The 22,101-nt window shown below is 46.5% G+C and overlaps 1 protein-coding gene across 27 annotated transcripts in view; it reads left to right on the top strand.

Moving 5' to 3' along the window:
* LOC135919011 (uncharacterized) overlaps nt 1–22,101 on the top strand; it is a 997,771-nt gene that overhangs the window by 317,797 nt on the left and 657,873 nt on the right. The gene's annotated exons all lie outside the window — the stretch shown is intronic.

The following is a 22,101-nucleotide window of genomic DNA, read 5'->3' as shown; positions in this document are numbered from 1 at the left end:
CGAATAAATGGCTTGAGTCATGTCCGCTTAAGTGGCTGTGGGATTCACTTGAATAACACCACGGCTTGTTTTGTCCGATGATTTGAGGTAGGCTTGAACCACTCGGGCCTGTCTTCCGAGTTGGAGCTGTCCGATCGCAAGGACCTGACGAATAAGTTGGGCGTTCTTGATGCCAATAATAATTATATACTGGTCCCAGGCTGGCCAAATAGCGAGCGCCTGCGACGCCCGCGGAATGCCGGCAGCAGCGTACGTTGCTTCCCCGATCTAGTTGCTGCCCTTAAATTGTGCGAGGTTCAGAGTTCCCTTTGGCTTGATGATTTCCACAGCGTCTCCCGCTCCGAATTTCGGCATGACTTGTGGCTTCCAGCGTTTACGTTGAGCGTGCTTGCCAAGAGCCAGAGTGGTGACGTGGCCGTCACTGCCGCCACCGTGGCTGCGTTGATGTTCGGAACAACGGTGTTCGGAACGGGCGCGCGTGGAAGTTACTCGCTCCCACTGTTCTAACTTTTTCTGGATGGTATACTCCGTAGTTTCATCAAAAACTGGCATCTCCGCGGTCGAAAGATCCATTCTCGCATGCTCTCTGGGTCATAGCCCCGTACGAGAGCCATGGAGGCCGCGTCTGGTGCCGCGTCCGCGGCTACCGCGCCAACGGCGTTCGCGTGTTTGAAGAATATTCCTGTAGAACTGCCAAAAATTGGCCCACCTGGATAATAATGATGTTCACGGGTTCCTGGTAACTTAACGGATGTAGTCCAACTGGTTTCGGGCAGTGCAGAACAAATTTTCGGCGGCAGGACATCGATTCGATGGAGCCGACTTGAAATGCGTCCACTTTCTTTGACAGCTCGCAGCGCCCCCCTGTCGTGACCTCAAATCATTGTGAAAATTCAATCATTCTTTTGAGTTTAAGCGCTGAACCGTGCACGTTTCTTGCACCGTGCATAGGGTCCTTTGCTTTTGTTCAATGTTAAAATTCATTCGTTCTTCCGGGCTTAACAGTTTTACCATAGAAAGAGTGCGCTTTTTGTTACGTGAACTACTCTTGTGTCGTTAAATACTAAAATTTGTTCATTTTTCTGGGCTTAACCGTGAAACCACGAAAGAGTGCGCTGTCCTGAGAGATATGCATCGAGTGTATCACTTTGGTTCAATACTAAAATTCATTATTTCTTCGGGGTTTAAGCGTTTAACGATAAAAAGAGTGCGCGTTTCGCTAGACTCGTTGCTCCACTGACAATGTACCAGGTGTTTAACTTTCGTTCAACACTGAACTTCATTGATCTATCGGGGCGTAACTGTTTAACAATAAACATTAACAATGTAACAGTAACAAAAACTACACGGCTGTTTTTGCACTTCGCCCCTACCGACATGCGACGGCCGTGATCAGGATGTAGAGTAGCGCAGATATTTTACAAATTATTTTATCAAACACCTCAAACAATACACTATATCTTCTTTTCTTTTGTTGGCCACATTGTGTTATCAGTTAACTAGTGGTATGGAGAGCATGCTAGGAATTAATGGCAGACGATAAAGTCGGCAACCATGAGGTCGAGTTTGAAACGAGATGTTGCTGTCGTGAGAAGTTCCCTGTGAGCAGGTGATACATGGTTGGAAAGTGGTGATGCAGTGTCGGCTGCACAAGCCACTGTCTTCACAAGCCCCGAGCACAGTTTGAGCCAATGTCGATCGCGGTGAGCTGATGAGGTTTGGTTAGCACATTCTCTGTGTTTGTGCACTTGCTACTGGCAGACCCAAACCTAGGCACAAGCCATTAGATGAATGAGATTACCCTTATATAGTTGAGATTGTACCATACGGAATAGAAATCAACCATTCTTCATTTCGTGAAGCGCACACCCCAAAAAAAAGTGAGAAGCGAGGAGACTACGCGGTATAAGCATCGGTACGTTGGCTTTCTCGAAGGCTGCCAGTCGTAGTCGCCATCACTGCCCTTAATAAATGTGACGACGTGCATGGGTGTACTTGTGCATATTGTGAAGCAGGCTCATTATTTATCTTCCCAGATTCGCTGTTTCCCTCTGAAATAAAAGGAGAGACATATGGTGGCCACTTCCATACGTAAACTTGAAAAAAGCGCCTCGTTCCGCTGCCAACGGCCAAAGTATTGGCATCTGCGCCCGCTCCAGCGAGGAAACTATTCATTCCTGAAATGAGCCATCATACGCGAAAAGTCCTAATATGTCTGGTTCTGGGTAGACGTGAACTGTATGCGTGAAAACAGTACGAAGAATGACAAATATGCAGTTCTATATGCGGTCTCCTGCCCACTCCTCTGAAGGTCTCCGGTCGCCAGACCTGCACTCGTTAAAGAAAATAGTCACAGGCCTACGTGGCATACGCTGCACAGTCACATCGTAAGCTGGAGGAGCGGCAGCACAGAAGCTCCATTCTTGGCACAACACACTGCTGGCTCTTCCGGCGACGACTCCTAAAAAGCAACAACCCGTCAACATTTCTTTCATTTACCAAACACAAGACTGGCGGCAGAAAAGAGTTTACATGGGAGATCGTCAGTGCGCGTAGTATGGAGCTGCTCGTCTACTAAAATACGGTAGTATTGGTTTCAGTAGAATATAAGAAGGGCACTGAAATACTTTTCACCCTGGCATGAGATTCATATGTAATGGTTCCGGAGAGTATGCTACGCACTGTATGGCAATTCCCATTGGCGATTTTCTTTCCAATTTTCCTTAAGGCTCGTGAGAAGTTCAGTTTTTATCGGTGGGTTTTTGCGTCCCTGGTGATCGTAAATGCTACACTCCTCGTTAATTACTACTGCAGTTTGACAATGGAAATGTAAGTTTTTTTTCTCCTCGGTGATTAAAGCTCAAATTTAAAGCTCAAAGTGCGCGGCGGCCGTCGTAACTGCACGTAAATGTAAAACCTCATTAAGGGGCTTTTACGGGGAAACGTTTTCGACTGTTTTTTTTTTTGGCCCCAAAGATGCATAACATGTTTGCGAACTAGAGTACTTAGTATTGGACATAAGTATGGTCAATGTGTCAACAAACCTGTCGAAAGCGCGAGAAGCGTTCGCTAGGAGAGATGACATGGAAGCGCATTGCTTGCGTGTTCGTGTTCGGGTAGTAGTAGTGTGATTACTCTTATGTGGTACTTGCCCACATTTTCCCCTTTCATATCTTGGTTGTAGCGAGTACCTTTATCTTCTACACAAAAGACCGAAAATCGCGATTAATATTCGTTTATTTATTGACATTTGTAATGCTTTGTTTTATGCGGTTGTTTTTGCCAACGGACAGTGAAGAATTGCTAGTATCATTGACGTAGCAAAATCAGCATGATTTCACCGAAGGTGGAAGGGGCAAAGGATTTCAGTAGGCAGAATTCCTGGTTGTTGCAGCTGTCGTTCTATATGCTTCTTCGATTGTGCCACTGCCTTCGTTAGATTGACATAAAAACAACAGTGTGACAGTCTGTAATTTTTTGCTACAGTGATGTTTCCGAATATCAGTTTAACGAAATGCGATGAGTTATTACTACAGGCGCTCTTACAATAGAAACAGTTTAGGAGGTAAAGACAAACAAATAAAAACAAATATATTGGATTTAGCTTTTCAAGTTTACGCTATATATTGCTCCTGCTATTACCACACTGACCCGCCACACGCAAACTCGGCGTGACGTCAATTTTTTCTAAGGCACTCGGAAACATGGTTGATAAACACCCTATAACGTGTTCAAACACTTCCTTTATATATGTTTTTTTTATTCCGGTAATGACTTGCCCTGAAACCTTATTCTTGAAGTTTATATCTGTAATATATGTGTTCTATGAGGCCTGTGTAGTGTACTAATTGAAGCAGTGTTTTGTGGAATCGGTTACCACGTAACCAGCGGTCATAGCCATGGATGCGACACTGTAGCGGAGGCAAGCTTGCAGTAGGAGACGCGACAGTTCTGATTGTAAGCCTGGACGTGTGCATATTGGGTTGTACGCATCTGCCTATCCATCACTGGCACCGATCAGTCTGGGCACGTAGCACCCAGTGGTAAATGCGACCACTTCCACTTTGAGACCACACCCGCTGTAAGGGCGCCCCAGCCCTAACCCTTCTAACCACAACTTGTGTTTAATGTACGTGGCGTCAAACGCTTCTCTAAAGCCGTCTACCTTCTCCAGACAAGTGTCGGTGAACTAGGGTGGTTGCTTGGGCTAGTTGGTAATTCATGATCAAAAATAACGTACAGCGCAAAGGACAAGGACAGTGATAGACGACATGTCGTCTATCACTGTCCTTGTCCTTTGCGTTGTACGTTATTTTTGATCTTGAAGTGTCGGTGCTCTGGCTGCCTCACAAAAGTACACAACGGCGTCTACCAAGGCGAAAATGCGAGCCAGATGGACGCGCGCTGCAACGCGTCTTGTTGGTTCACACCGCCATTACTCGCAAGGCACGGCGAACGCAAGGCGCGGGGGCGCTAGGCCTCACGCGCTGGCATATGTACGTGTAGTTCGGCCTTAAAATTTCCACGGTAGGCCTCCAATTGTACCCAGCCCGCGTTCAATGCGAAAGCGTGCAAACAACTCGAAATGAAGGCATTTATCCATGTGTGGCATTTCATTGTGGATACCAGGCGCACTTTTGACCTCGGCGTCGCATTGATGTTCCGTATAAAGCCCATACCACACGTACGCTTGCGACAGTGCTCATGCTCGCGTCTACGCGTCTTGCGCCTGCCACGCCTCGCGAGCAATGGTGCCGTTCATCCACAAACAGGCGCCTCCATGCGCGCGACAACACGCGTTCACTGGCCTATATCACAGACGCCTTGGAAAACACCACTTCGTACTTTGTTATTGACAGTGCTTCAGAATGCTTCGATACTTATGAATGCAATTGCTATATTTTTAGAGCTGTTAGATCAGCACGAAAAAAAGAAAGATTACGCACTTTCTTGCACGGTATAAATCTGCTTCACTGAGAGTTGCATGTACAGCGCCGTAGCTGCGTAGCCAGGCGTGCCGACGTGAGGCATCCCAAACAGGCGGTAACAGAGAGTAGCTGTTGACCGATATCGTGCCCTGTTTCGACGCGTACGAGCCGTGCCGCACTGTCCGCTCATGCGCGGGTGCGCGGTCGTGAACTTGCGCGTGTCCACAAGCGCACGTGTAGTGTGGGCCCAAAGGAACACTAAAGGCAAATATTAAGTCAAGATAATCTGGTAGACTAGGCTTCTGTAATCTCTAAGGCTTCAATAATATCGCGAACACAGCCTTCATAACCGAGAAATTGAGGTAAATGCAGGGCATGATTAGTTTCTTCCCCGGGACCTTTAATTGCTTGGAGAGGACTAACTCCCTCGTCAGTTAAATTCTGTCCCTTGTTTTCAAACACTCGTTGCAAAAAAAAAAACAAAAAAAAACATTCCTTTGTTGTATTATGAGACGAAATAAAACGCTACTTGCCGAGTTATATTTTATTTAAAAAAAAGAAATGTACACATTGAAATACCCTCGACAACGACGCAGGCGGTTGAAAGATTTCGTTTTCGTTCAACTGCGCGCCGACGACGGGAGCTCATTTCGGCGAGACGCGCAACCAACGCGATGCAGAGCCTGCCTCCATTATGGTGGCGTGATCTAGTTCAGCTTCCTGCAAAGGCATCCTTTACCGCACCATAAAAATGAGCTCAATGTTTTGTAAGTGGCCATCGGATATGTCTCAAATTTACACGGAAAGGGTTTTACACGAAATGTATGAAATGCTATAGTTTTCCTATCATACATTGAATACTATGAGCCTGCAAGAAGTGGGAAGTAGCAACTTGGCGGCACCTTTGCGGTTGCCACTTCGCGCAAATTTACTCTGTGTTTAGCCGTAAAATCATTACGATCTCATGGTGCGCTATCAAGCTACTAGTGGACGGGCAAATATAATCCATAATGGGAAACGAGAAGTCTAGCATTTTTCAATAGAGCAAAGAAGATCTGCATATAAAGACAGCGGCTGCGGATGTTTTACGTTAGTACCATTTGATCCGTATTCGCATGCTCCCAGCTCCATTTCAAAACTGAAGAAAAATTTATGTAGCCATCGCAGGGCAGCTTTGGAGGTTGTTTAACGTACCAAGGGTGCGCTTTTCCTTAGGTAGCTGGATCCATAGACGTCTCGTATTGGCCTGGGTGTTCCTCCGTCTTACAACTCATGCATTCTTATTGGTTTACCCGTTTAATGACAGCGAAGTAAATTCACCAAGAACTGGTAACAGGAAACATGTCATCCCTAGTGTCAACTCCATCCGTCAGCTAATGCGAGCATCCGCAAAAACAAGAATGGGAAATAAATGTTGTATAACGTACTAATTGAGTGCGCTTTTCTGTAGGCTGTGGCTCAACTGACAATTCCATCATGGTCTCCGCTTGGTTCAATACTAAAATTCATTCAGTTTTCTGCGCTTACCCGTTTAACCGTAGGGAAAGAAATGAAACAAGGACGGATAATCGGCAACAATTGGGTACAGGAAACACGTCACGCCTAGTGTTCATCCCATGCGTTAGGTTACGCGAGCAGCGAAAAAAAAGGAATGTGAAATAATTCTAGACTGCGTTTTTTTTTTATTTCCCGCAAAACTAAGAAGTCTTGCTTTTAAATGGACTTATACTTTGGTATTTATTTTTATTGCGTTACCTGGCAACAAGTTAGCGGCACCACAGACACGTCATATGCATGCGTTATGTGTGGGACACGTCACCGAAGCGAGTGAAGCAGGCTGCATATGTGAAATTCACCTCTTCGGCGACCCACGTCTTTTTGATGTAGCCAGTTTCTTATGCTGCCGGCATATTCTTGCGTTCATTGAGCACTTCCACACGGCGGCAATGCACTATTCAACAACAGCAAGGTGAGAAATTTCGTTTGACAGCCTGCGACGCATTCCAATGAAATTAGGCTGTTATGGCACGGAACCGAGGCTTGCGACGCAATAAGCGAAACACAGCTCAGCTGTCTTGGCGCAGGCAATTTGAGGTAATCACTCATACTAGCAGATGTTTGCGATGCTTTCTAAGAGCCTCAACCATATTTTAACCTTTTCCGGTAGTTTTCAGGCATAGTTAGCTTCGCGTGGACTCAAATCTTAGTGGGACAAGTTTTAACGCTTTCTCTTTCATCGAACATAATTGTAAATAATTTCGTTACTTTTTGAGAGGCCTTCGAGGCACGCTCCTCGCGCCTAGCGCTGTGACGCAGTCAGCGAAAAGCGGCTTCGTCATGGTGAGAAAGTACGTTTGCGTTTCCTGAATCTCAGTGGGACAAGTCTATGACGCTTTTGTGGACCAAACTCATACCTTTTTTTAGGTACTCACGCTTGCGAAAACGCGGCCACCAATTGCCAGGGATGATAACACTGGAGTGTGTTGCTTGTTCCGGCAAAACAAGGAATCGTTAACACCAAGCAGGTAAAAAACTAAGAACTCTAAAAGTCTGTCTTCTGATCGGCTGAAAACGGGCTTTCCAGCCACGCATTCTTCTTGAATGTGAATAGGAGGGATTCTGCCAGCGTCTAGCATGGTCTGGCTGAGAGCCTGTGTTGTGGCCACCTCTGTGTACCATCGCGTCCCCTGAGGCCAAGTTGTTTTCTAAAAGTGCAACCGCACGTGTGCTTTCCTCTTTGAGACCACGAAATTAGTTCCGGGAATGTGAAACGCTTGGAAATCAGGTGTTTGTATATCTCGTGGTATTGTTTAGGATTAGTCGGGTATTTTCTACGCCACGTGCACGCAGAAGGGAGTTGCTTTGGTTTCTAATGCCGCTCATTCGCGACTTTCGAACGCTTCGCCCCTACACGCAGTATTCCTAAAAGGTATAAAGACCAAACTGACAGGTGCTTGTAATTTTTTTCAGCAGCTGCTTTCCAGTGGAGCTTCGTACGACAACTACTGCTGCTTAACTGGTTTGCAACGTTGGACGAATGGACAGAAAGCCGGGAAGGAGCATTACTATAGAGCAAGAAAACATTTCCTCATTTAGAATGCGTCTTGCGTCGGATTTATCACATTGAACGTGGCAATGATTCGATGGACGCTTGCAAAGATCGTTCGCAATCATTTCAGCTAAGTAAAACCATTCCGTACTTAGAACGGGGGCGGTTGAGCAGCAGAAGCAAAAAAAAAGAGAAAATGTGTGTCGTGCCGATTAACGCGGCCTGCAGAACGCGAGCTAGCTAGCGCTGAAAACCGAAACCGGCAGATGTTATTCCCATCTTGACTAAAAAGTGCGCGAAAAATACGTCGACGAGAAACGGAGAAACGACAAACACGGGCGCTACTCGCAACGAGCAGTTTATTTCCAAAGAAACAGAATAAGTAGAAAATTACGCTGAATCTATGACAACCACCCTCTGTCAAGTGTGCACCAGCAAACGAAAATAATGTAGACGTGCCAACAGCAATGCTGGCTATTCAAGAACTGATTTGCGCAAACTGCCGAAGGTAAGACACTTCTGTCTGTGACAAAGCTATCGAGGGTAGGCTGATGCATCTGTTACCCTCCAAAAACATGTAAAAGGCTTCCATTATTTTCCTTTTCTGCGCTCTATGCCTTTGTTTAATGGTGTAAACCAGTTCTTGATAAAACAAATTTTGTACACAAAATTTGTTTTATCAAAAATTTTTCACACTATCTTAAGCGGCAATGAACCGCCAAATGTGAACCAGTGCCATTCTTTACATTGAGCGCACGTTCTTGGATCCTGATAATTAAACACAGATTTGTTTGCCGTAAGTCTTTCCGCAAGAGCACGCTATTTGATAAAAAAGTTGAATTTTGCAATCCACGTACTTCTTATGATTCACAGGACATCCTACAGGTTATAGGTTTGTGACACACCTCGCCATTCATTTTGTTTTTCGTGGACAGCTGTGCAAATCTGACCAAGCTTATGGCCTACACTTAAGACAACATCTATCTTGCACCGGCTTGCCACATTATTTAACCCGTCACCTAAAGTACGGATTCTTGGTTTCAAGAGAAGAGTATAGCGAGTGTGAGTGGCGTAGTAAAGTAAAGGGCGTTGCTTCGGGGGGCCGTGGGCCCCTGGTGCGACTTGGGGTGGGCAGGGTTGCCATATATGTGTGATGACTCCCTTCGTTCCGCCGGCTTGACTTGGACGTAAATTGCAAAGAATGCTCCGGCAATTGCCGGCAGCCCGGGCTCGTGTACCCCATGTATCAGATGTGTATTGCAGCAGAATTGCCGGCAGCAGCTTCAGCGACATCCCAAGTAATAATTGCACGAATGTGCGTGCTAAAAAAATTTAATTTGGTAAGTGCTTTCAAAACTACTCGCCTTGGTGAAATGTTTCGTGTGCGTTGCGCTCATAGTCATGCATCGCTAAACATGGAGTCTAGCGATGTGGGTCTTGGGTCCCTCTTCCGTTCATTCCGCGCTATCCTAAAATATTATCTTAAATAACTACCTAATTAGTAACTATAGAGCAAACATTGCAATTAGAGAATTGAGGACCCAATGTCATATTATTAACTCAGCAAACATCTCCGTGAACAAGATCGCCTAGGGTCATAGAGCCTGCAGCATGGCAGTAGCCAAACTAATAAGAAACACTACACCAGTGGCATCGATCTCTCTATCCTACCCATGGCGAATGTAGACCAACAGAAGCGCACGCTTGCATTCTCACAGCAGATGTGCAAATGTGCTTATCACAAGCTATCAGTACAACACCCTGTGTTATCTTGCCCAGAAAAAAAAAAACAGCGTGTACAACTGATATATTCGTGATCTCAGGGAACGAAAACGAAGGGGGTGGATGTGTGGTTTCCAAGGCAGTTGTGCTTGTGCTGAAACATCACTCCTCCCCTCTGCTTCCCGGAAATTTTCCATACCCTGCTCTTCCTTACTACAACTGGGCACGGTGGGATGACCAAAGACCTATGGGCCCCGGGTGCCAGACGACCCAGCTGCGCCACTGTGGAAGGTGCTTCAATATTTTCACCCTGGTATAAGGCTCATAGGTAGTGGTTGCCAAGAATGCTACACACTTTCCGACAGTTCCCCTGTGTCGAGTACCTGTTCCAAATTTCCAATGTCGCTCTTGAAACCTTCGGTTTTATCGGAGAGTTGTTGCGCCCCTGGTGATCATAAACGCACCACTCCTGCGTCGTTTCCTACTTTTTTTTGTCAATGGCAAGGTGAGGTCTCTTTTTCCGCTTTGGTAATTAAAGCTGCAATTTAGGCTGAGCGCAAGCCGGCCGCTGCCACTTTACTTCAATTTTAAGCCTCGTTCACGGTATTTTAGGAAACAACGTTCTCGACTATTCTTGTCGCCCCCACCAATGTAAATCTTGTTTCCGAACTAGAGTTCTTAGTATTGCACAAAAGTGCGGTCAACGTGTCAACAAACTTGTCGAAAGCGTGACGAGCGTTCGCTAGGAGTGATAACATGGAACCGCATTGCTTGTGTGTTCCTGTTCGGTTCATAGTAGTGGCATATATCAATAAACTGTCTCTAAGATGCGTACTCGCATTTCCACCTTGATATCTCGGTTGTCGCTAGGCCATCACTTTTGTTCTACACCAAAAGTCACCTTGATATCTCGGTTGTAGCTAGGCCATCACTTTTGTTCTACACCAAAAGCCGATAATCGCGATAAAGCGTAAGCTTACATATACACATTTGTAATGGTTCATTTTTGCGTGCTTGTTGTTTTGACGGATATTGAAGAATTGTTAGTATCATTGGCCCTTGCAAAATTAGCCCGACTTCGCTGAAGGTGTAAGGGGCAGATGATTTAATAAAGCAGAATTCCTCGCTATTGCAATGGTTTTTAAAGCGAAGCTGCTTACCTGTACCGTCCTAAAAATTTTTCGAATCACTGTCGGCGTGGCAAGCAAAAAACCCCCCACACGTGGGCCGATCCCGTAGATAATCCAATGCCAGGCCGACCGGCGGGGTAGGTGCAGTTCGCCATTAAGGGGTCCACATATACAGCTTCGCGGGTCATACTTCTTAACAGAGGGGAAGGGCACTGAGTTTTTTTTTAGGATTCTTCCATTGTGCCACTGGCTTCCTTAGTTTGGGGCTCTATAACGTAAAGCTAATCCAAACTTTACTATTCCGATTTTACAATCAGCACTCCACAGTTGGTCAAAAAATTTTGGAGCCACCACCTATGCACCTTTCTGTCACGAGACGTCACCGAAGCTGCGAAAACCCCCGTTCAAACATGATATTCGCACGCTAATTATTCATGATTAGAAAGTCTTACAGCTTCGCTGTAAAACAGTCATCTGTGATCGTCAGTGAATGAATGAATGAATGAATGAATGAATTATTGAATGAATGAATTAATGAATGAATAAAGGGTGCGCACTAGGTCATGCAAAATTTTTTCTTAGGAGCTAAGTTTATTGCAAGAGTCATGTTCGACTTACATGGTAATAACATTGCAGCAGGAGGTCGCAGAGTTTTGAAACGCTACCAGGAGGGCCTCCTATGATTACATAAACTGGGTTAGTATACAAAAACAGCAAAAAAGTGTGGTCATGTGAACAATTATAATTGGGCAAGTTCATTATCAATAACAGGAAATTGGTTACATAAGTTGAGGGCAATGCGAAATATTCAAATAACATGAAAAGAAACCAAAAACGTGGGAAGAAGCAGAATAACCATCAATGTTAACAAAAATAATCAACCTGACATGACCGACCCAACTCCTTTCACTATATATAGTATGAATTACTTATAGGAAACGATAGGTATACAGAAAAAGGACAGACATATTGACAGTTTATTAAAAAATTAGGATCAGTCGAGTAATTCCAGAATAAGATATTTCTTGATGCACGTGTAGAATGTATGAACTTTGTGTGATGATATCATTTCCAAAGGTGATGCATTTTATATTGCTATGCGGAGAAGGGGGCTGTGAACTTGCCGTTATTCGTCCTCACAGCAGGTAAATGAAGATTATTCCGCAGGCAAAACCGGGTCTGTTATTCTTAGTAATGGGTTCACGATCAATGCCTTCAATGAAGACGTCATGTGTGATGAGCCTATGTGCAGTTATGGATAGTTTCTGGCGGAATGATCGTAACAGGAGAATGTTAAATTTACGAAACAGTGGCTGGTAGGACAATTGAAATGGGCTGAAAGTCATCAGTCTCAAGCCTTGATTCTGAAGTCACTGCAGACGTTCAATATGCGCAGAAATATATCTTGGCCCATGACGATGCACAAAACAAAAGATAGTGTTCGAAACCTGTATGACGTAATAACCAATATCAACAGGCGGGACGTCGATTGAATTTTGTGGGAATGGAACACCATAAATATACTTTTAGTTGGATTAATGTGCAAATTATTATTTTGATACCATAAACTAATATTGTTTAAGTCGGTGTTAAGGTTAAACTGGAGTTCGGCAATGGATTTACTGGATGTAAAGATGGTCGTGTGATCAGCGGAAGTATGCACTTAGTGTTAGCAAGAATAGTAGGTAGGTCATTAATAAAGAAAATAAAATTGGGCCTAAGATTGGTCCCTGTGGGACACCTAGGTTAATTATCCTGGATGATGAGAGATAATCGCAACTTGTACCGTTTGAGACCGGTTACTCAAGTAGCGTCTTATAAAGTTTAGCGGAGGACAAGATATACCAAATGATTCGAGTTTAACAAGTGTTATAGGAAGGTTTATCGCGCCAAATGCCTTCGTCAGATCGATGAATACGGAATAGACGATGAGACCTCTGTCAATAGGTTGCTCGATTTCTTCAGGTAAAGTATTAAGTGCCAGTTCGGTTGAATATTCTTGGCGACATCCGAATTGCTGAAGAGGCAAAAGATTAAATTTCTTTACGTCGCGGTTTATTCGAGTGTGGAAAACATTTTCAATCACTTTGCCAAAGAAAAGAGGGCTACAAATTGTCCTTTAGTTCCCTAGTGAAGTATGATCACCGTTTTTTTTCGAAAACAGGAACCATTCTACCAATTTTAAGACCGCTCGAAGACACCCCGGCAGCAACAGCTTGTTGATGATGAGTGCCAGAAATGATATTTCATTTGATATTAGTTTTACTTTAAGAGGATCAGTGTAGTCTAAGCCAACGCTTGTGGTCTTCAATGATGTGATGACCTGGCGAGCTTCATCGGCAGTCGTCCAATGCAGATAACAGGAATGGCTACACCGAGGTGTATCAGGTAAAGGGCACACCGGCTGCTGCATATCCGTAGATGCAGAATAATGCTAACTGTATATATATATATATATATATATATATATATATATATATGTATATATAATGGCTACACCGAAGTCTATAAGGTAAAGGGCACACCGGCTGCTGCATATCCGTAGATGCAGAATAATGCTAACTGTATATATATATACTGTGAGCAATAATGTTCAAACTATATGAAATGAGAAGGTACAGGTCTTTGTTATTGCGTGCTTGAAAGGTGCTACCTTGATAGTTTGCGACGAGGAGGTGCACAATTCCATGCTCTGTCATGAGGACTGGTAGATGCGTTCTAACTTTAAAAAGGTGACGTATACAGAATACGGGTCATTAACCCGCGTTTGCTAAGCGCTGACAGTGCACGGTCGTAAATTGTCTTTAGGCATGGGCAAGGCGCCCTGGAACCTTCACAGGTTAATAAGGTGTTCCATGGCAGCTGACACTGTCGCTTTATGCTGTGAGAAGGCATTAATTTCAATCATTCTGCAAACAAAGCTTCCAATAATATAAAAGAAATGCAGAGCAGTATGGCTTCACCTGAGTGCATAAGACTGAAGTGGCACTGCGTCTAACTTTGAACAGCCTGTATGTATTATGCGTGTGCTATGAGGCCTGTGTTGTTTATGAATTGAAGCATTGCTTTGTGGAATCTGTTATCACGTATCCTGCGGTTATGGCTGGTTCCGACACTATAGCGGAGACAAGCGTGCAATAGGAGACACGATCGTTCCGATGGTAAGCCTGGACTTCAATTAAGGTGCTACGCATATGCTCGTCCATCAGTGGGAATTAGTAGTATGGAAACGGTGCAGCCAGTGGTAAATGCAACCAGTTCCACTTCCAGACTACAGCCGCCGTAAGGGCCATTCCAGCCCGGAGCATCTCAAAAACTTCTTCCGCCTTGGTAAGGTTAACGGGGAGGGAGCAGACGCAGTGTGGTATAACAGCACTTGTCCACGCAATTTTTGTATTGGCTGAAAGTGGCTCATTTGAAACTTTGCTCGCTGATCACGCTAGAAATTGTAATGTCGTGTTTTACGCGACGGAAGCCCGCCTTGATCTTGATGCACACTACAATAAGGGCCTAGGAGTGATTTTTCAATGTGGGGTTGTTTAACGTGCACATAAATTCAAGTACACGAGCGTTTTTTTCTCTATTCATCTTTTTTTCTGTATTTCGCTCCCATCAAAATTTGGCCCCCGTCTCCACGATTGAATGCATGACCGGAAACTCAGGAGCGAAATGCTTTATGCGCGAAGCTACCGTGACTGGAATCGCATTAAGCCTGCAATGTTCACCCATAGAGTTAATGTAACCAACTCTAGAGGAAACGCTTGCCAAAGCGCCCATCCATTGAAACCTTCAACTGCAACGACGCCGCCATGTTGTTACTTTGCGCTGCCACGCCGGCGCCGAGAAAGAGATGCGAGTCAGACGAGATGCGCAATGAACGCGTCATGCAGCCTCCCTTCCTCATGGTGGCGCCATCTAGTTCGGGCGCCTGCAAACGCATCTTTTAACGCACTATAATAATTCGCTAAATGTTTTATAACTGTTCATCCGATATTTCTCCAAAAAGACACGGAATCAGCTTTACATAATGTCCCTACGGTCATGCTCCTGGAAATGCTAGTTTTCGGATCGTATATTGAATATTTTTAGCCTGACAGAAATAGGAGGTAGCAACTTGGCGGCGGCTTTTCGGTGGCCACTACTTTTTACGCAAATTCACTCTATTGCGTCTAGCGGTAAAATAATTACGACGTCACGCCTCAGTGCGCGATCAACCAACGTAGAGGACAGACATATATACTTAGTCAAGCAAAACAAGAAGACAAGCATTTTTGGTTAGCAGAAAAGAAGATCTCGGTATAAAGACGCGGGCGGCGAATATGTTTCGTATATATTATTTAATTGCTCTTTGCATTAGTTCAGAAACCTTCGGTACCTGTAAAGAAACTTATGTAGAGATCCCAGGGCACCTGTCGAGTTTGCCTAGCATACCAAGAGACCGCTTTTCGTGAGCTGATGGCTCCAGTGACAGTAATTCCGGGTTTCTTTCGTCCACAGTAGATACACAGCGCAATTGAACTCGCCCCCGACAGTTGAAGGTACCCCACCCTTTATCTACCAATATGGATCTTCTACTCAGAGTGATGACTTCTAATGTGCATGGGTTTCGTAACGTTCAAAAGCAGGCAGAGGTGGTCGCCTTTGCCCGTTCGTCGGCTTGCGACCTCCTCTTCCTGCAAGAAACAAATTTCTTTAATTTAAGCGACGTCTTGATGTTCAAGCGCGCTTTCAATATTGACTGCTTCTTCTCGTTCGCCACCACGCGTTCGAGCGGCGTTGGAGTGCTTGTTCTTAACCGTAATCTGTTGCGCGACCATCACGTGACCTTCGACGCGCTCGGACGCGTGCTGGCGTTCGACTGCACATTTCATTCTGTACGTATCCGATTTCTATGTATCCATGGGCCGGCGCAATCTGCGAATTCTAACGCGTTTTTCAAATCATTGGATGTATATTTCCTAGATTCGCGTCCGGTTATTCTTTTGGGCGATTTCAATTGTGTGCTGGATTCGGACGCAGATGTCCAGGGCCCTGGCAGGGGCAGGCCTAACGGCAACGCCAAGGAGCTAGGTCGGCTGGTGCAGCAGTTTGCGCTCCTCGACGCGTATGAACTGCACGGTAGTACGTACGTTTGGACGTGGTGTCGCGGGGCTTCGTCGAGTAGACTAGACAGAGCCTATGTACCGCGGCGTCTTACCAGCTACGTCCATGTCGCCGAGGTGCGCCCATTTCTTACGTCGCCAGTATATGTAAGCGACCACCGCCCGTTTGAGCTCGTATTAGAGCTGCCCTCAGGGTCTCCGTCAGCTCGAGGCCCATGGCGTCTCGACTGCCGCGTCCTGCACGACCTTGACTCCAAAGCCGGTCTACTGCGAGCTGTTAGGGCGTCGCTCGTCGGAGCTGACCCAGATGACTGGGATATGTTAAAAGAGCAGTGGCGTCACCACTGCAGTGCGTCGGGCCAAGCCCTACGGGCTCGCGTCTCCGGGGAAATGACGGCGTTGGTGACGAAGTTGCGCATCGCACAGCGCAGCCCGCTTCCGACGGCAGTTATGTGCGCGTGGAAGAATGAGCTTGTCGAGCGCTACCAGCGGCTAGTGCGCGCTTCCTCGCTGTCGGCTGCCGCCTGGCGCTCTAGGCGTGCGCCGTGCGCGCACCCCGAAGTTCTCAGGTACGCTCGCCGCGCTTTTATTCGTCCGGCGGGATTACCGGCCCATTCTCCGGATTCGGACGCCCCCCCGCCTGATGCCGGTTCCCGCGACTATTACGACTTCGTCGCGCACTTCAGAAACGTGGCACAAAAGACTCTTTCCATCGAGGCTGCCCGAGCGTCCGCTCATCCCCTGCTGAGCGCACTGCCACGCGTTGACAGCCAATCCTGTGAAGCGCTCCTTGCTCCGCCATCCAGTGACGAGATCAAGGGAACGCTGGATACAATGAAGCGTGGGCCGGCCCCAGGCCCCGACGGTCTCCCTGTGGAGTTTTATTTAGAGTTCTGGGACGCCATTGGACCATTGCTCACGCGAGTATTAGGACGGTGCTTTGAAGATCGCACCTTGCCACTTTCCTTTGGTAAAGGTCGCATTTCACTGATCCCCAAGAAAGAGCCCACATCAACGCACCCCGACGATTGGCGTCCCATCACTCTGCTAAACGTCGATTATAAAATTTCAGCCTGTGTAATTGTTCACCGACTCAGAAACCTCCTTCCGTCGCTTATCGCATGGCACCAGGCGTGCTCAATACCGGGCCGCGAAATACATACTCACTCGTGTGTTACACGCGACATAATTCAGTACACGATTGGTCGCCATAGTCAAGGCTTGAGTCTCTCTGGACCAGGAAAAAGCATTCGATTACTTGGAACGTGAATATATATTTGGAACATTAGACGCTTTCGGTTTCCCCCCAAGTTTTATTCACCTGATCCGAGCAATGTACAGCAATATAGAAAGCACATTGTCCTTATACTCACGCGAAAGTAGGCCCTTTCCTGTTACGAGAGGGGTCCGTCAGGGTTGCCCTCTTTCTCCAGTTTTGTTTGTTTTATCCTTAGAACCTTACCTAATAGCCTTAGAACGTCATCCGCATATTAGAGGCCTTCCGCTACCCGGTAGCTCATCTGTCAAAGTAACGGCATATGCGGATGACATTACACTGCATGTCCACAACGAACAGTCACTCCTTTATGCCCTAAACATATTTTAGGACTACAGTTCAATATCAGGTGCAAGGCTAAATTATTCCAAAAGTAAATATTTTTTCATTGGTTCCCCAAATTCACGTCTCCATATTGCCTCGCCATTACAGTGGCATCCTAAAATAAAGATTTTGGGTCTATGTTTCGATCCATCAGGCATTTGGGAGGGCATGTGGATTCCCGTCATAGATACACTAAAGAACAACGTTCAGGCAGCCCGTGACTTCGACTTGCCTCTTCTCGAACAGCGTTACCTCGTGCAGTCTATCTTCTTGGGGAATTTTTGGTACTTGTGCCACGTTGCCAAGCCCCCCCTCCGTGTCTTGAGGAGTGTGCAAAGCAGTGCCAACTCGTTTTTTTTTGGGCGGGTGGCACTGAGCTTTTGGCACGACCGGCGTTAGCCCAGCCCCGCGATCGCGGCGGCGTATCCTTCCCGAATGTTTCAGTAACAGCCTCCGTACTATTACTGCGGACTTTAATGCGGACCCTAGCCAATGATGGCTCCCCCGCGCAGACCCTTGCAGGGTACTTCCTTGGCCCCTCACTGCGGGTTATACTGCCTACGAGCCCCGTGAATCGTGGACCGCAGTCGGCGGAAGCTCCTGCGGTGTACAGGACAAGCGTAACCTTCCTCAGACATCTGTCATCCACGTGTCCGGACGTCGACCCCTGCTCCGACAGGGTTGTAGAAATAATGGGTGCTGTCCTACTTCCCTTCGTGCCCCCTGAGCGACGTCCCATAGCGCATCGTCCTCAGTGGAAGCGCATTGCTACGGCTACGCTGCCTGGCCACCTTTGCGATTTTATCTGGAAACTCGGCTGGGGACTGCTCCCAACCCGGGATAGGTTAGAATGCTGGGGCGTGGTGCGTGTCTCCACATGTCCAAACTGCACGTCGGTGGAGACAAACAGACACGCAACAATCGAGTGCGTTGTCGCACGCGTATTTTGGCGCGCCGTCCATGCGGGGTTTCGAGGCCAGGGCGTCCGGGATTTTGTGTCGAGCGGAAGGTTTCCGCGCGGGCGTTTCACCGGCCTTCTTCTCGTGGCAGCCCTGTTCAGTCTTTGGCGAAACCGCTGTGAAGCTGTGGCAGGAAACTGTCGCCGCAGAGCACTGTGCCCAATAATGGGCAGCTTGAGGCGAGAGGTGCTCGCTTTCCTCGCGGACGAACTGTTCTTCCTCGGGGAACAGGAGTTTCTCCGCCACTGGTCGTGCCCGTTTGTTTATGTTCGAAACGGCCGAGTGCAGCTAGTCTTCCGTCCGGAGTGGCGATAAATATGCCACTTCAATTTCAACTTCATGTTACTATTTTCAATTTCATTTCCTTGCATTATATACCATGTTCCTTTTCATCATATATGTAAAGTGTGTGTTTCACAGTGTATAGTTCTGTATTGTCATTTCACATAGTGTTGATTGTCTGATTGCTTTTATGCTGTCTTGTATATAGTGTAAATAAACTTTTTCTAAACAGTAGATAATTCGTATATTTTTCTGGGCTTAAGCTTCATTATTTCACCATTGAAGTTAACTCCGGCGATATTTTATCCAGATGTCTCCAGTGACACTACGCTTGCAGTGTCTGTCTTCTGCAATACGAAAATTTATACATTTTTCTGGGCTTAACCGTAGATGTAGTGTGCTTTCAGTAAATACAGAACTTCATTGACTATTCTGGGCTTCATTATTTCACCATAAAAGTTAACTCCGGCGACATTTTGTCCAGATGTCTGTGAAATTCATTAGGGACGCTCCTCTCAACACATTGGAGACGCTCTTCGAAGCTGCAGGGCTGAGATAAATAAATCCTCAATTTTAGGTGCCAGAACTACGATTTAAATTTGACACACACCGCAATGGGGCACACTGGAACTTTGCACCACCTGGGGCTCTTTACCGTGCACCTGAGTCAAAGTACACGGGTGTTTTCGCATTTCTCCGCCATCGAAATGCGGCGGCTATGAGCACGGTTGAGAGTAGAGCAGATTCTTTAGAAATTATTCCTTCAAACACCTGAGCCCACATTCTTTTTCTTCTCCTCAGCTATCGGCTACATTGTGTTACGAGTTGAATGGCCGTATGTGCAGAGCGTACTGGAAATTAATGACAGACGAGAAATTTCACGACCGTGAGGTCGAGTTTGACATGAGATGTTGCTGTCCCTATAAGTTACGCTTTCTGTAAATGTGGGACTCATGGTTGGAAAGTGTTGATGGATTGTTGGCTGCGCAAATTCAGTTTTTCAGAGCCGCGAACACAGTTTAGAAAATGTCGGTCTTTTTGAGCCGATAAGGTTCGTACATTCCCCGAGTTTGTGCGCCTGCTACTCGCAGGCCCGAACTTGGGCACAAGCCATCAGATGAAAAAAGACCGTTTTCTATAGTGCAGTGTTTACCACACGGATTTCAGATGAACAATTTTTCACGAACGCGATGAGACTGCTCGCTATAAAGATCGATACTTTGCCGTTCTCGAATGCTGCCAGTCGTACTCGCCGGCGCTTCCCTTAATAAATGAGAAGACGTAGATGGGTGTGCTTTTCCGTATTGTTAAGCAGGCTCATTATTTATCCTACGGGATTCATTGTTTGCCTCTTATCCTAAAGGAAAACAAGTGGCGCCCACTCCGATACATTAGCGTTAAACAACTGCCTCGTTCTTCTGCCAACAGTTTCAGTATTCGCATCGGCGCCTGACGTTTCTGAGATGAAACAACGCGTTCCAAAAATGAGATATTGTACAAAGAATTCCTAATATATGTCAGATTTCTAGTGCACTCGAACTGTGTGATGAAAACAGTACGAAGGATGATAAATATGCAGTATTCAAGATGTCTCAAGATGTCCTGCAAATTTGTACACGTTACAGAAAACGTGACGGGCCGGCGTGGCATACGTTGCAATGTAACATCGTAAGCTGGAGGAGCGGCCGATGAGGCACTCCATTTTTGCCACCACACTCGACAGAATCTTTGCGTCAAATTCGCTTAGCGTCGTTTTCACGAAAACGATCAGAACTGTCCGCCCAGCGTCGACGGCGAGCTGCGGCTTGCCCGGCGGCTAGTCCAGACTTGTACACAGCACTCTGCTGATGTTGGCTGGTTGCTGCCGCGTGCGTAGTTGTACGATCACCTTCAGCAGCGGTTCGTTTCTTGCGTGGAGGCGCCATAACGTGTTCCGGAAGGCGAACAGAGGTATCCAGACTACGTTGCGCACAGGTCACATCCCTTGACCCGTGGCACGGTACGTTTCTGTTCTTATTGTTGGTGATAATGGTGGTTTATTGACATCCCCTTCAAAAAGGTGTAGCAATAAATTGTCACCTAACCTGCTTGACTTAACCAGGACCAGCTACATGCAGATGCAACTGATACATGTCGGGATACCTGCTGCAATATAGCGAAAGTGGAATGCAAACATTTTACGTATCGACACTACGTGGCGCGCATGTCACATCACTTGTGATATGGCATGATGCGATGCTAATGATGATGATGAAGATTTAATGATATTCCCCCATAAAACGGGGCAGTGATAGTCACCTAGCCTTCTTGAATATATTGTCACGTGGTAGTGACGTTAAAGAACACAGTAGCAGTACTGTGAAAGACAAACTAGCTTTTGTTGGGCGAACCTGTGCCCACAAAACAGGGTGCACTTAAAGCACAACGATAGCGGCGAACACAGTCGGCGATCGTCGAAAATCTGATCTGCGGGTCAAGCGCGTCGGCTTTTATAGAGCAGTCGTCGAATGTTCCAGACTAATCGTTCGGACCCGCGTGCCTTCCACAAAGTTCTACACCACTCGCGTTACGCGATGAAATCAGATAACACAAGGTTCGGCGACAACATGCAGCCGGGTAGAAGCATCGATAACTTTCCTGAAACTTCGGATACATGCAGGCGCATCCCGCGCTGTGCGATTACATTTGTTAGGCGACGAAACGTGGTCGCCCGATAAAGATAAGTACACGCGTCAATACCCCCCTCTTAAAAAGCATCATCCCGATGCTACAAATATAAGAGTGCGAAACACAAAAGGACACTTATTAAACATAAGTAACAAAACAACGAAAAGAAACAAAGTCCAAAGATCAGTTAAGCGAAGTCCCAAAGTTCATTATCGCTGGTAGTACGGCTTGAGTCGCACAACGTGGACTATTTCAGGTCGTGAGCGGCGCCGCTGTGATAGCGAAATGCCATCTGGCGCGACCTCATAGTCAAGTGCCCCAACACGTCGGATGATCTTGTACGGTCCGAAATAGCGACGCAAAAGCTTCTCGCTCAGTCCTCGTCGGCGTATAGGGGTCCAAACCTAAACACGGTCACCGGGCTGGTATTCGACGAAGCGTCGTCGGAGGTTGTAGTGTCGGCTGTCGGTACGCTGCTGGTTCTTGATCCGTAGGCGGGCGAGTTGTCGGGCTTCTTCGGCGCGCTGAAGAAAGGTCGCGACGTCAAGATTCTCTTCGTCCGTGACGTGCGGCAGCATGGTGTCGAGCGTCGTCGTCGGGTTCCTGCCGTAAACCAGCTTAAACGGCGTGATCTGTGTTGTTTCTTGCACCGCCGTGTTGTA

This window comes from Dermacentor albipictus, chromosome 9 (genome assembly GCF_038994185.2).
Source record: "Dermacentor albipictus isolate Rhodes 1998 colony chromosome 9, USDA_Dalb.pri_finalv2, whole genome shotgun sequence".
NCBI lineage: Eukaryota > Metazoa > Arthropoda > Arachnida > Ixodida > Ixodidae > Dermacentor > Dermacentor albipictus.
This window is presented reverse-complemented; position numbering and strand designations above follow the sequence as displayed.